Source organism: Zingiber officinale, chromosome 8A (assembly GCF_018446385.1).
Source record: "Zingiber officinale cultivar Zhangliang chromosome 8A, Zo_v1.1, whole genome shotgun sequence".
Lineage (NCBI taxonomy): Eukaryota > Viridiplantae > Streptophyta > Magnoliopsida > Zingiberales > Zingiberaceae > Zingiber > Zingiber officinale.
The window spans coordinates 95,336,117-95,352,517 of record NC_056000.1 but is presented as its reverse complement, the minus strand read 5'-3'; positions in this window follow the sequence as shown (position 1 = coordinate 95,352,517).

Sequence of the window (16,401 nt, the reverse complement as noted above, 5' to 3'; positions counted from 1 at the left end):
TAATGAGCGGTATCTAGCAATACATCATTACTACCCAAGTTACAAGAATGTTGAGATCCAACATCACCTTGTGACTACTAATTGTGACTCCTCACAATATATGACAAGTGTCCTTCTATCCTAAACATCTAGATTGATCAATGTGAGGCATAGACCGTGTCATCCTCTAATCAATCTAAATCTTGAAATCCAAGTAGACTCACTCGATCAAATGAGCTCAACATCTCATGTTGACTCATTTGGGCATGGCCATGCACTTCGTGGTCTAACTCTATCAAAAATACCCATGTCACTCTCATAATATGGGAGGGATAGATCTATTCTACATCACTCACATCCCTCTGCATAATTCGTTATATACCCAGTAATCACCTTTATAGTCCACCCAGTTACGGGTGACGTTTGACGAAACCAAAGTACATAACTCCTTATGTAGGGAACCATGGTGACTTCAGGTCTATGGACTAGTAGTCATACTAATAGCCACATGAGAAAGTATATGACACTCATATAACGATCCATGATACTTTCTCATGGCGGGTCATTCTGTATACATTCTCCAATGCATACCCATGTGTCAACTTGATATCTCCATATCCATAACTTGTGAGATCAAGTCATCGAGTTGACCTACATGCTAGTCTTATTGTATTAACATTGTCCCTGAATGTTAATACTCGACTAGGAATGATTAAGAGTAGTGTTCCCTATATCATCTCACTATCGGTTCAACTAACCGATTGATATAGGTGAGAACCTTCTACTCAAGGACGCTATTATACTTAGTTTATTTGGCACCAATACAAGTAAGTATAATAACCAAAACAAAATGCCTTTATTTATATAAGAATATGATACAATGAGTTCATAATACAATCATCAAATGATTGGCTCTAGGGCTCTAACTAACATTTTACCCCTTAAGGTGGATCAACCAAAGTCCATACTTGGTTGGTGTACATGGATTCCATCTCGTATCTCATGGCTTCTAGCCTTTTCTCGGAATCTGGTCTCATCACAACTTCTTGATAGGTGGTAGGCTCATCCTCTATGAGCACAACGTCATCATGGTCAGACAAGAGAAATGAGTATCTCTCAGGCTGACGACGTACCCTATCAGACCTGCGAAGAGGTATGTCTACTTAAACTGGTTGTTGTTCCTCATCTCTTTGTGGAACAACATCATCCACAACTCTTTGTGATTCCAGTTCAACTTCCATCGAGGCTTCAGTGCTATTTTTCGCATCTTGAACTTCTTCAAGATCGAATGTGCTCCCACTAGTCTTTCTAGAAACAAAGTCCCTTTCTAGAAAGACCCCAGTCTTTGCCACAACTATCTTGTGCTGACTGGGAATGTAGAAGTAATATCCCCTAGTTTCCTTGGGATATCCAATAAAGTAGCACTTGTCGGATTTGGGTCCTAACTTGTCTTAGACTTGACGTCGAACGTAAGCCTCACAACCCCAAATCCTCATGAAAGACACCTGGGCATCTCTCCCAGTCCATATCCTATATGGTGTCTTTATCACGGCCTTGGATGGAACTCGGTTGAGTATAAAAGCTGTCGTGTCTAGAGCATAGCCCCAAAGGTATGTCGGAAGATCTGTGTGACTCATCATAGATCGTACCAGTACTTAAGAAGGACTAAAGAATATTTCTTGATATATGGAGGCAATGATGAGCTAGCTGTAAAGGGTTACATGTTGGTGCGGGAAGCATCCGACGATCGAACCTAAGTTTTGATAATGGCAAAGGATTCAAAGTTAAGGTGCTTTGTTATCTGACAGCTTTTGCTGAGTGTTTCAGGGAAGTCCTAACTGCGGTTAGGCAAGGTAAAACCCTAGGGGGTGGTAACCCTAGGTCATAGGGGGTGGTAACCGTATGCGGAAAGTCTTGGCAGGTCGATGACTTCAGGCAAAAGTCCTAGGGGGTGGTAACCCTAGGTGGAAAGTCCTGGTATCGCGAACCAGGTGAAAGTCTGAACTGGCCGGTGAAGCGGATGTTCAGCAGAAAGTAGGTGAGGACGCGTTCCCCGTAGAGGGAACAGTAGGCGTCGGGTCGACCTAGGGTTTCCGGTTGGAAACCCGAAGTCAGACCCGGACAGTCCGGAGACTGTCATAATTTCATATTCATACTATTATGTTGTGTTAACTTTGTGTTGCAGGTATCTTTGGATTAACATACTTGCAGGTACCAAAATCACAAAGAAGGACTCGGATGAACAGTGTCCGAGGCGCCTCCATGGAGCTTGGAGGCGCCTCGGGTGCGAGCCAGGAAGAGGCCAGCGCAGCAGACTGGAGGCGCCTTGAATAGGGTTCAAGGCGCCTTGAACCGGAGGTTGAAGGCGCCTTGGATAGGCTGAAGGCGCCTTAAACCAGATAGAGTTCGACCAGGTCCGTGCTGATCCACGCGGGTGACTCGGCTCGTTCAAGGCGCCTTGGTGAACAGTGTAAGGCGCCTTGAACCCCCTTTATAAGGGGTCTCGACCAGCAGCTTCAAAATAGAACTTCCAAGCAATCCTTGTGCTGCGTGCTGCTCATTCAACGACCCTGAAGTGCTGTTACAAGTCCACGACGACCAGGAGCTTCGAGATTACGATTCTGTCGTCGGTAAACTTGTTTTTAATTACTGTACTGATTGTAAATCTTGTACTCTTTTTCGTACTTATAAGTGTTGCCCACCGAAAGCGATCAAGGATCGCGGGCCTTCGAGTAGGAGTCGACCTAGGCTCCGAACGAAGTAAAACTATCTGTGTCTTTCTGTGATTGCATTCTTTACTTCCGCTGCGTATATTTACTTTGGTAGTTTTACGTTTCCGATACGACAAAAATAGCCGCGAGCGCTATTCACCCCCCCCTCTAGCGCGATCTCGATCCAACAATTGGTATCAGAGCGGGGTCGTTTTGAATTGGTGCAACCACCTTTCAAAACAAATTTTTCGCAGTTTTTTTTTCGTTTTCGGAGTCAAATTAGAATTTAGCCTTATAGCTATATTCTAATTTTTGTTTCCCTCGAATCGACTTTTGCTCGAAGTAGGTGCAACACCACTCGAGTTCGTTTTTATTATCCTTTACTCTCGCACTACTAATCCAAGACTCAGTCTTGGAATAGATTTTGTTGTTTCTGTTCTTTTAGATCTAAAATGGCCCAACAAGAAGGATATAGCACCGTTCGTCCCCCACTATTTTCCGGAGAAGACTTCGGGTATTGGAAGGGGCGAATGGAGATATATCTGAAGATCCAGTTCGATACCTGGATGATCATCAAAACAGGACTGGAACTGCCAACTGGTATCGACGGTAAGCCTACACCCTGCGAAAATTGGGAGCCAGCATTTATCAAAAGGGTGGAAGCTGACGCAAAAGCCACCTGCACCATCCAATGTGGTCTTACCAAAGAAGAGCTCAACAGAGTCGGTCCATTCTCCTCCGCAAAAGAACTCTGGGAAAAGCTCATCGAACTCCACGAAGGCACTGACGACACTAAGGTAAGTAAAAGAGATCTTTTACTTAATAAATTATATAATCTAAAAATGCAGGAAGGCGAAACGGCGAGTTCTCTTCACGCAAGAATACAAGACATCCTTAACTCTCTTCACGGAATTGGCCAGAAGATAGAAAATCGGGACGTAATAAGGTATGCCCTAAACTCGTTTCCAAGGAATACATTGTGGGCATCAATGGTAGATGCCTACAAAGTTTCCAAGGATTTATCTTCTTTAAAACTAGATGAACTTTTTAGTGAATTTGAACTTCATGAGCAGACTAATGCACAGCCTACCGAGAAAGCAAGCCGAACCCGGGAACCGAGACCTCTACGGAGAACCGAACCAGCATCGGAAGCTGAACCAGACTCTGATGATGAAGAAGGTGACATTACAACCGAGCTGGTAAATCTCGTGAAGAAGCTCTACAAGACGAAAGGATTCGACAAAAGAGATCTAAAGAAGGCAGTGAAATCAAAGGAAGGCCCACAAAATACAAAGATGAAGTTTGAAGTTACATGCTACGGGTGTAACCAAAAGGGCACATCAAAACCAACTGCCCTAACCTGAAGGAGGTCAAAAAGCAAAGAAGGAAAAAGGTCCTTAAGGCAACATGGGACGAATCTTCATCGGAGGACGACGACAACGAGCTCGAACAAACGAGTCTACTTGCATTAATGGCCCGGGACCAAGTCGTCGAATCTGGATGCGAGAGCGAGTCTGAGGCAGAGTCCGAGCAAAGCCACGGATCCGTATCCGTTTCCGAAGGACCAGACCCCGCTGTAAGTATCTCCCGGTTGAACACTTTAGTTAGCTATTTATTGCGCAAATTAGCTAAGTCAAACCTGAAGGTTAAGTCACTTCTAAAGGAAGTAAGTGTCCTTAAAGAAGTGGCTAAACCCTTACCTGACCAGAGTCAGACTGAATTTCCAACTCAAGTTCAAAAACTTGAGGAAGAAAATTCAAGTCTAACAAATCGGGTTAAAAATTTAGAAAATACCTTAGAACGGTTTACTTTGGGCTCCAAGAATTTGGACTTGATTCTTGGGACACAAAGAGCCGTCTACAACAGAACTGGGCTGGGATACAAAAGTAAATATAGATCTTATTTATCATTAATAAACAAACAAAGTGTTAAATCAGTCCAAGCATGGGTCTCCAAGTCTAACTTGGTCAATCAAGTTAGACCTGACCAATACTGGGTTCCAAAGGATCAAATATACTACCTCGATAGACCATATCGAGGCCATGATTCAGGGGGAGCAAAACGAAAAACAATCCTAAAAATTTAAAATTCAAAATTAAAAATTAAAAATTAAATTCAAAATTCAAAATTTAAAACTAAAATTAAACTCAAAATTCGAAATTTAAAATTAAAAATTAAAATTCAAAATTCGAAATTCAAAATTAAAAATAAAATTCAAAATTCAAAATTTAAAACTAAAATTAAACTCAAAATTCTAAATTCAAAATTAAAAATTAAATTCAAAATTCGAAATTTAACACCAAAAATTAAATTCAAAATTCAAAGTTAAAATCAAGTTAAGATATTCAAGAGTCGAAATTTAGTTAACACTGAAAATAAAAATGGAGGATCCAGACTCGCTGGCACCCCCAACTAAACTACCCGGCAGGGTAACTAAACCTAATCTACCCGAGATGGGTAAAACAAGAGTAGATTACCCGGCAGGGTAATTAAGGTTAGATTAAAACGGGCTAGGTTTAACTTGATCCACAGTACTGGTGAAATTTTTGGATGATAGTATGTTAGGGAAGCTTGGGCATCGCATGTCTAGGAAGATATGGCTTCAACCTGGTGCAATTGGCCAAGTGGAACTGACCGAAGCTACCCTTAAATGAATCCTGACTAGTTAGACCAAGGATTGGTATTAAGATCAATGGGTAGGACTATTTGGAAAACCTCGAAGGCATGGTTACTTTAATGAGCTCCTTGTGACTCACCATAGCCCAGAAGTTTATCCAAAGAATGCTTACTTGTTGAACCCAAAGCCAAACCTGAATCTAACACAAAGTTAACCCAAACCTTAAAGTTGAATTATAATTCATCTCACAACAATTATAGGGTTTCCTGATTGACAATTTTAGATCGGGTGAGATGATTAGGAATTTAAATTATTTAAATTGACTTAACTTAAATCAAGTTATTTTAACTTGAATTATTTTCAAAACTGAAACAATTTGAAAAATCTTTTCAAAATTTATTTTTAAAACTCAATTTCAAAATTATTTTAAAACTTAATTTTAAAACTCAATTTCAAAATTATTTAAAAAAAAAAAAAAAACTTAATTTCAAAATTATTTTAAAACTTAATTTCAAAATTATTCTAAAACTCAATTTCAAAATTATTTTAAAAAACTTAATATCAAAATTATTTTAAAACTCAATTTCAAAATTATTCTAAAACTCAATTTCAAAATTATTTCAAAAAACTTAATTTCAAAATTATTTTAAAAGTTATTTAAAAAAAAAAAAAAAAAAAACTCAATTTCAAAATTATTTTAAAAACTTAATTTCAAAAGTTATTTTAAAAAAACTCAATTTCAAAATTATTTTAAAAACTCAATTTCAAAATTATTTTAAAAACTTAATTTCAAAAGTTATTTTAAAAAACTCAATTTCAAAATTATTCTAAAACTCAATTTCAAAATTATTTTAAAACTTAATTTTAAAACTCAATTTCAAAATTATTTTAAAACTTAATTTTAAAACTCAATTTCAAAATTATTTTCAATTTCAAAACTCCTTCAAAATTTATCTCTAACAAGTTTACTTCAACTTAACTATCGTGCAATCCATTAAAACAATTCAACCACTTCCTATGTAGGAATTGGATCAACGGATGTTGGATAGTGGCTGCTCCAGACACATGACTGGAGATAAATTGAAGTTTACTAAACTCACATACAACAACTTAGGATCAGTTGCATTTGGTAACGAAGGTCAACTTAAGGTAATCGGAAGAGGTAATATCGAACTCAACTCCGATTTTATTATTCAAAAAGTCCTTTTAGTTGAAAATTTCAAGTTTAATTTACTAAGTATAAGTCAATTGTGTGATAACGGATACTTAGTAACTTTTGACAAAACCAGGTGTTTAGTTAAAAACATTGAAAATCCTGAAATCTCACTTAAGGGACTTAGGATAAATAATATGTATTCCATTAATCTACCAACATCCTCAACAAAGTGTTTTCTAACACAAGAAGAGGAAACTGCTTTGTGGCACAGAAGATTGTGTCACACTCACACTAGACTCATTTCAAAAATGAGTCAAAATGGTCTAGTTAAAGGTTTACCAAACCTAAAATTCATTGAAAATTCAATCTGTAATGCTTGTCAACAAGGAAAACAAACTAAGTCAACACACAAATCAACAAATCTTGAAAGAACCAGCTCCTTACTTGAGCTCCTTCACCTTGACTTATTTGATTCACATGGAGCTAAGTCACTAAGCAAGAACCAGTATTGCTTAGTAATAATTGATGACTACTCTAGATTTTCATGGGTAAAATTCCTAAAAACTAAAGATGAAACCTATGAAATATTTAGTAACTTTTGTAAATTAATAGAAAATGAAAAGATACTAAAATTAAAAGAATAAGAAGTGATCACGGAGGAATTTGAAAATCATAAATTTACCCAATTTTGTAAAATAAATGGATATCAACATGAATTTTCATGTCCTAGAACCCCCAACAAAATGGTCTGTGGAACATAAAAATAGAACCCTACAAGAAGCCGCTAGAACCATGTTAAATGAATATAACTTAAATCACCAATTCTGGGCAGAAGCAATAAATACTGCAAATCATATTCAAAACCGAATTTTGATCAACAAATTTCACAAGAAAACCCCTTATGAACTATATTATCATAAAATTCCTAACTTACATTATTTAAAAGTATTTGGATGTAAAGTTCACATTTTAAACACTAAAGATTATTTAAGAAAATTCACACCCAAATCTAACAAAGGAATATTTTTAGGATACTCCTCAAACAGTCGAGCCTATAGAGTCTACAATCAAAACACCCTAAAAGTTGAAGAAACAACTAATATAATATTTGATGAAGAAAATAATCTACCAAATATAAATGAGAATGTTGATATTGATCCAAGAAATATAGAAGATGATGAAATTCAACCAAGTCTTCATAAACCAGAGGAACCAGCCCCTGACCCACTTACAAGACTAACTAGGGTCAGTACCTCTCACCCATCTGATCAAATTTTGGGTGATCCAAATCTAGGGGTAAGAACTAGATCCTCCTACAGAATTCACAGTCAAATTGCCCTAATTTCTAAAATTGAACCAAAAACAATAGAAGAAGCACTACCTGACCCGGACTGGATCATAGCTATGCAGGAAGAGTTAGCCCAATTTGAGAGAAATCAAGTCTGGGAACTTGTATCTAAACCCTCAAATAAATCAATAATCGATACAAAATGGGTATTTAGAAATAAGCTAGATGATCAAGGCGAAATAATTAGAAATAAGGCTAGGCTTGTAGCTAAAGGATTCAGCCAAGTTGAAGGTTTGGACTATGATGAAACCTATGCCCCAGTAGCTAGACTAGAATCCATTAGAATGTTGTTAGCCTATGCAGCAAACAAAGGATTTAAACTATACCAAATGGATGTCAAGTCAGCATTCTTAAATGGATTTATTAAGGAGGAAGTATATGTAAGCCAACCCCCAGGATTTGAGGACTTAGGATATCCTAATCATGTATTTAGGTTAAAAAAGGCCTTGTACGGACTTAAACAAGCCCCTAGGGCATGGTATGAACGATTGTCAAATCACTTAATATCCAAAGGTTTCAACCAAGGTCAAATAGATCCAACTCTATTTGTAAAAACTGTAGACAAAGACATCTTCATAGCTCAAATCTACGTTGATGATATGATTTTGGATCAAATAACTCTAAATTTTTAAAAGAATTCACTAAATTAATGGAAAATGAATTCGAAATGAGCATGGTTGGTGAACTTAATTTTTTCTTAGGCCTACAAATAAAACAAACTAAAGATGGAATATATATTTATCAAACTAAATATGCAAAGGAATTAATTAAAAAATTCTGCATGGAAAATTCAAAAATAATAAATACACCCATGGCAACCAACATTAACATAGACTCTGACCCTGAAGGCAAACCAGTAGACCCAAAGTACTATAGGAGTGCCATAGGAAGCCTGCTTTACCTAACTGCAAGCCGACCCGACATATTATTTGCGGTTGGTATGTGCGCAAGATACCAATCTTGTGCAAAAGAGTCACATTTAACCTATGTTAAAAGAATACTTAGGTACATTAAAGGTACTCTAAATATAGGACTCTGGTACCCTAGAACTTGCACCTTTGACCTTCTTGGCTATTCTGACTCGGATTACGCCGGATGCAAGTTAGATAGAAAAAGCACAAGTGGTAGTTGTCAATTTCTAGGACAATGCCTAGTAAGTTGGTCAAGTAGAAAGCAACATTGTGTGGCTTTGTCTACCACTGAAGCTGAATATATAGCCTTAGGTGAATGCACATCTCAATTGCTTTGGATGATGCACACTCTTAAAGACTATCAACTGAACTATCATAACACAAAAATCTCAATTGATAATATAAGTTCCATAAATTTAACAAAAACCCACTTCCTCACTCCAGGACTAAACATATAGAAGTAAAGCACCATTTTGTAAGGGATCATGTAGCTAAGGGTGACATTACACTCAACTATGTTGAGTCAAAATCAAATCTAGCTGACATCTTCACAAAACCCTTACCTGAACTTGAGTTCAGTGCACTTAGAAGACAAATAGGAATGTGCTGGGTAGAATAGACAATGTTTGGTTATCATTTGCTTTTAAATTTCTAGGAAAATACTTATTTCAAAATTCCAATTTCTTAGAATTTTCAACATTTGGAACTAGCCTAAGTTTTCCCCTAGAAATCATGTTCCCCTAGATTAAAGCCAGAGCATCTCACAAACACCTAGGTCTACCTTGCTTGTGTTTGAAAAACTTAGAATGGCGTGAGATGCATAGGGTACAGCCTGAACTCAGGAATGCTTATATTTGTGCATCAATATGAGTCTGGGCGTTAAACACATCATAAATATTAATCAAGTTAAGTCTTCCAGCTCTAGACAAATCTAACTGGACCAAATGGACTTAATTTGACTAACCATGTGAAAGCTACTGCCCTCTAGGCAATCAGCAAGTAGCTAAAGGTTAGACAGTTGGAAAAATGTGTTTCAATTTAAGCATGATTATACTTTACGGTTCTAATCAAATTTCTTTACCTGATTATTTTAGGGCTCTGATACTTAATCAATTTAAACTTAATAATTTAATTTGACTCATGCTTGGACTGAAAACAAACTCCTACTACTCCCTCTGCCCTAAAAATAAATATGTTGTTCACAATGAGTATTCAAAACTCATTTACAGTTTTTTCAAAAACTTGACCATGAAATTGAATATTCAACTATTTTTCAAATCTAGTAAACTAATTATAACATTTTAAAGTGACCTCAAATTTTATAACTTCTAAGCAAAATTTTTTTTGAAAATTCAAATACTCATATCTTCAAACTTAGTTAAATTTTAAGAATAAGTTTACTACACTTAGTTTGATTGCATTTGGCAAAATATTTTCTCAATACAAATCATTTTGAAGCTGAATATATAGCTAAGTATTTTCAAATTTAGAAAATCCCAAAACTCAAAAAGCTAAATCGTTTTTTGTTCTTTTTCCCTCTTTTGAAAATTTTCCTTCAGAAAAATACAAATCTACTTTCAAACTAGTTTATTTTTTGATATATGGCAAAGGGGGAGAGTAGATTTAAAGTTAATGGAAAAATCAAAGTATTTAATAAAAGCAGAGAGTAGGTAAATTAAAGTTAAATTCAAAGTATTTGATAAAAGGAGGGCTTTTATTAAGGGGGAGTCTAATATGTCAAAGTTCAAAGTTTCCAGCTTAACCTCTATTGCATTTGAAGTTTATTTACTTAAGCTTGGTTAACTTTATGCAGTTATTACATATGTTGTTTTTCTTAACTTTGAATTACGTGTTGCCATAATCAAAAGGGAGATTGTTGGTGCGGGAAGCATCCGACGATCGAACCTAAGTTTTGATAATGGCAAAGGATTCAAAGTTAAGGTGCTTTGTTATCTGACAGCTTTTGCTGAGTGTTTCAGGAAAGTCCTAACTGCGGTTAGGCAAGGTAAAACCCTAGGGGGTGGTAACCCTAGGTCATAGGGGGTGGTAACCCTATGCGGAAAGTCTTGGCAGGTCGATGGCTTCAGGCAAAAGTCCTAGGGGGTGGTAACCCTAGGTGGAGAGTCCCGTATCGCGAACGGTGAAAGTCCGAATGGGCGGATGTTCAGAAAGTCCGGAGCATCAGTCGAGCAAAGTCCAATCGATCCGGAGGATCGCACCGGCAACAGTAAAATCTCCGAGAGGAGTAGGTGAGGACGTGTTCCCATAGGGAACAGTAGGCGTCGGTCGACCTAGGGTTTCCGGTTGGAAACCCGAAGTCAGACCCGGAGACTGTCATAATTTCATATTCATACTATTATGTTGTGTTAACTTTGTGTTGCAGGTATCTTTGGATTAACATACTTGCAGGTACCAAAATCACAAAGAAGGACTCGGATGAACAGTGTCCGAGGCGCCTCCATGGAGCTTGGAGGCGCCTCGGGTGCAAGCGACTGGAGGCGCCTTGAATAGGGTTCAAGGCGCCTTGAACCGGAGGTTGAAGGCGCCTTGGATAGGCTGAAGGCGCCTTAAACCAGATAGAGTTCGACCAGGTCCGTGCTGATCCACGCGGGTGACTCGGCTCGTTCAAGGCGCCTTGGTGAACAGTGTAAGGCGCCTTGAACCCCCTTTATAAGGGGTCTCGACCAGCAGCTTCAAAATAGAACTTCCAAGCAATCCTTGTGCTGCGTGCTGCTCATTCAACGACCCTGAAGTGCTGTTACAAGTCCACGACGACCAGGAGCTTCGAGTCTACGATTCTGTCGTCGGTAAACTTGTTTTTAATTACTGTACTGATTGTAAATCTTGTACTCTTTTTCGTACTTATAAGTGTTGCCCACCGAAAGCGATCAAGGATCGCGGGCCTTCGAGTAGGAGTCGACCTAGGCTCCGAACGAAGTAAAACTATCTGTGTCTTTCTGTGATTGCATTCTTTACTTCCGCTGCGTATATTTACTTTGGTAGTTTTACGTTTCCGATACGACAAAAATAGCCGCGAGCGCTATTCACCCCCCCCTCTAGCGCGATCTCGATCCAACATTACAGTGATGCCAGCTTCCAGACCGATCAGGATGATTACCGATCGCAGTCAGGGTTCATATTTTGCATTAATGGTGGTGCTGTCAGCTGGAAGAGTTCGAAGCAGGACACAGTAGCTGATTCTACAACAGAGGCAGCAAAGGAGGCAGTTTGGATTCGCAAGTTCATCAATGAACTTGGGGTGGTTCCTAGCATTACTGACCCTATTGAGCTCTATTGTGACAACAATGGAGCTATAGCACAGGCAAAGGAACCTCGCTCACACCAGCGGACCAAACACATACTACGACGCTTCCATCTCATTCGAGAGATCATCGAGAGAGGAGATGTGAAGATTTGCAGAGTACCTACAGAGGCTAACATCGCAGATCCCTTGACCAAGGCTTTGGCACAGAGGAAGCATGATTGTCACACTAGATCATTGGGGCTTAGAACCTACACTGATTGACACTAGTTCTAGTGGGAGATTGTTAGCTAGAGCCCTAGAGCCAATCATTTGATGATTGTATTTTGGACTTATTGTATCATATTCTATATAAATAAAGGCATTTGGTTTTTGGTTATTATACTTACTTGTATTGGTGCCAAATAAACGAAGTATAATAACGTCCTTGAGTAGAAGGTTCTTACCTATATCAATCGATTGATTCAATTGATAGTGAGAGGATATAGGGAAGACTACTCTTAATCATTCCTAGTCGAGTATTAACATTCAGGGACAATGTTAATGCAATAAGACTAGCATGTATGTCAACTTGATGACTTGATCTCACAAGTCATGGATATAGAGATATCAAGTTGACACATGGGTATACATTTGAGAATGTATACTGAATGACCTGCCATGAGAAAGTATCATGGATCGTTATATTAGTGTCATATTATTTCTCATGTGGCTATTATTATGACTACTAGTCCTTAGACCTGAAGTCACCAAAGATCCCTACATAAGGAGTTATGTACTTTGGTTTCGTCAAACGTCACCCGTAACTGGGTGGACTATAAAGGCGATTACTGGGTATGTAATGAATTATGCAGAGGGATGTGAGTGATGTAGATGGGATCTATCCCTCCTATATGACGGGAGTGACATCGATATTCTTGATAGAGTGAGACCACGAAGTGCATGGCCATGCCCAAATGAGTCAATATAAGATATTGAGCTCATTTGATTTAGTGAGTCTACTTGGAGTTCAAGATTTAGATTGATTAGAGGATGACACTGTCTATGCCTCATATTGATCAATCTAGATGTCTAGGATAGAAGGACACTTGTCATATATTGTGAGGAGTCACAATTAGTAGTCACAAGGTGATGTTGGATCTCAACATTCTTGTAACTTGGGTAGTAATGATGTGTTGTTAGATACCGCTCATTACTTATGCTCCTAAATGGATTTAGGGGCATTGCCAACGTTACAAGAACCTATAAGGTCACACACTAAGGATAATTAGATGGAGATTAGGGTCATATGATGAACCAAGAGGATTAGATTCATTTGATGAATCAAATTGGATTAAGAGTAATCCAAATTGGGCTATTTGAGTTGGACTCAAGTTGATTCATGTATTCAATGAGTCTAATTTAGATTATGACTCATTAAATCAACTTAATTTAATGAATTAGATTCATTATATTAAGTTGGCTTAAATCAAATGGTTAGATTAGATCAACCATGGAAGAGATTTGGTCAAGTTTAACTTGACTTGAGAGGAAGAGGAAGAGTTAAGTTTGACTTGACTAATTGCCACATCATTAGTGAGATGGCAAGATGTGGACCAATGATGATGCTCCACATCATCATGGTGTGCCACCTCATGGAGGTTACAAGCCTCCTTTCTCATTAATGTGGCCGGTCACATTAAATGAGTGGGAGTTACTCATGTGGCCGGCCACACAAGAGGATGAATGAGAATGAATTTTCATTCAAGACAAATTCACTCCATCTTCTACCTCTCAAGCTCTCCCTCTTCTCCTCTCTTGTCGTGACCTATCTAGGTGCTAGCACACCTTCGTTTAGATGTTTCTCCACATAATTAGTTCGTGTGGATACTTCTAGAGGAGTATCTATTTTGATACTCTCGAGATCCGACACCGTTTGGACGAGCGAGAACGCGAAGGGCTTCGCTTCAAAGATATAACCCTTTTTCATGTAGATCTAGGAGTAGATCTTGGTAGAAACTCATATTCATAGTTTTTCGAAATTTTTCTTTGCACGGATCCGTTGGCTTTGGGGCTTTCGGAGTTTCCGCGACGCGAAAACGCGGTTTTCGCGGCCCGAAAAACCCAATAGTTGTATCAGAGCCACTTGCGAAGACGAATACCAGTTTATTTTGTGTTTTATGAAAACTTTTCAGTTCTGTAATATTCTGTAAATTTAGGATTTTTATAGTTTTTATGGGTATTTTTCTTGTAGAAGCGAAGCACAAGTGTTTCGACACTTGTAGGCTTCGACTACCGAGAAGAATTTTTCAAAACGGCCAAGTTTCGCCCCAAAATATTTTGGGACAGTGGGCTAAGGCACTGTTAGATTACAATGGAACCCTCGCGATGGTTAGATTGCGGGTAGGGGCGCTGCCCCTGGCTCCGCAAGGGGATTCGTTCCGCGATTGCGCCCGAAAACCGCTAATCAGAACCGCCGGGAAATTGTACTTGTAAAATTGTAAAAATTATAGAAAAATTACAGAAAATTATAGAAATATATAATTTTGAATTATATATTATTTTTGTGATAGTCATGGCCCAAAGACCCAATTTGATTGGATAATTTGTGTTGTAATTCATAATACGGCCTGTGTGTCGTGATGTGATGTGCGTGTTGTATTTTATTTTTTTTCGCGACCTGCACGTCGTGCCTTTCTCTTTTATTCTTGCTGCAAATTTGATTTAGACTCGAATGTAACTCGAGTTTTAAAATGTAATGTAAATTTTGAAGCGGTGGAAGGTCCACTCGAGACGGAGTTACGAGGAGGGCGCGAGCAACACGAGGTGGTCATAGGAAGGAGCTTGAGAAGCTGTTGACCTTAGGTTGACCATCCGATCTTCTAATTGGCTTGAGAAGATTGTAGTAGGGCCATGACATAATCACAAAATTATTTAATTAATTGCTTTTGTGTGTATGTGATGCATGCTAGTTAATTAAGTAATTAATTAGTGCCTAACGATTATATTAGATCTAAGTCGTGCACATGATGCACTCTTCGATTAGATTAGATCTATCGAGTATATGATACGCATCATCGTTTAGATTAGATCTAAATCACGTCAACTCATAATGCCTACCATGCCGTGATACCTACCACTACCTCGATCGCATGTTGTTGTTGAATCTGCCAAAGCATAGCAACACATACTATCTTGGTAGGGTACGGAGGGACAATCTTGGTCCCGCCTATCAACGCATGGGTGAGTACAACTCAATTAGATTGAGTAACTAGTTAACTCAATTGGATCGAGTTTAACAATAGGCATTATCCAATGGTTGGTAGATAGGTCAAAATCATGTTTATATTAACTCTTGGGCGTATTAGCCAAAGCTAACTCGAGTTTTAATATAAATGCGGATTTTGATCCTATAAACAAGAGTTGCACAGAGATGTAATTGGTAATCGTTACCTACCGATCATACTAAGTCTTGGGCGTATTAGCCAAAGCTAACTCAAGGGTTAGTATGATGTGGATCTTGTCCCACATGAATTATAGAATTCAGTGGGAGCATCATTTACTTGAAGGCCTAATTAAATGATTAAAAGAATATGATATTTATTTTCTGCATTTTTTTCTGTTATAGATAACCATGACGTCAAATACGAACACTTTCTCTCTGCGATCTGTTCTTGAGAAGGACAAGCTCAACGGAGCAAACTTCCTGGACTGGTACAGGAACCTGAGAAATAGTTCTCACCCAAGAATGTAAACTGTACGTTCTGGAGCAGCCCATTCCGGAGGCTCCTCCTGCCACTGCCCCGCGAGCTGACCGAGATGCTTTCAAGAAGCATCAAGATGACGCATTAGATGTGTCTTGTCTAATGCTCGTGACCATGAACTCTGAGCTTCAGAAGCAACACGAGTTAATGGGCGCTTACGATATGGATGAACATCTTCGTCAACTGTATCAAGGTCAAGCGAGGCATGAGAGATTTGAGATCTCAAGGGCACTGTTTCAGTGCAAGATGTCAGACGGGGCTCCTGTAGGCCCATATGTACTCAAAATGATTGGGTACATAGAGAACCTACAAAGGTTGGGGTTCCCACTTGGCCAAGAGTTGGCCATTGACCTGATCTTGCAATCCTTGCCGGATAGCTACAGTCAATTCGTTCTAAACTACAATATGAACGAGATTGACAAGCCACTGCCCTGTTGGGTTTTTCGGGCCGCGAAAGCCGCTTTTTCACATCGCGGAAACCCCGAAACCCCCAAGCCATTGGATCCGTGCAAAGAAAACTTTCAAAAATATGAGTATGAGTTTCAAACTATGATCTACAGTAGATCTACAAAGGGAAAAACATTTTATACCTTCGATGCGTGCCCTTCGCGAATCTCGCTCGTCCAAGGTACGCTGGATCTCGTGATTGTCAACGTTGACAATCCTCTAGAAGT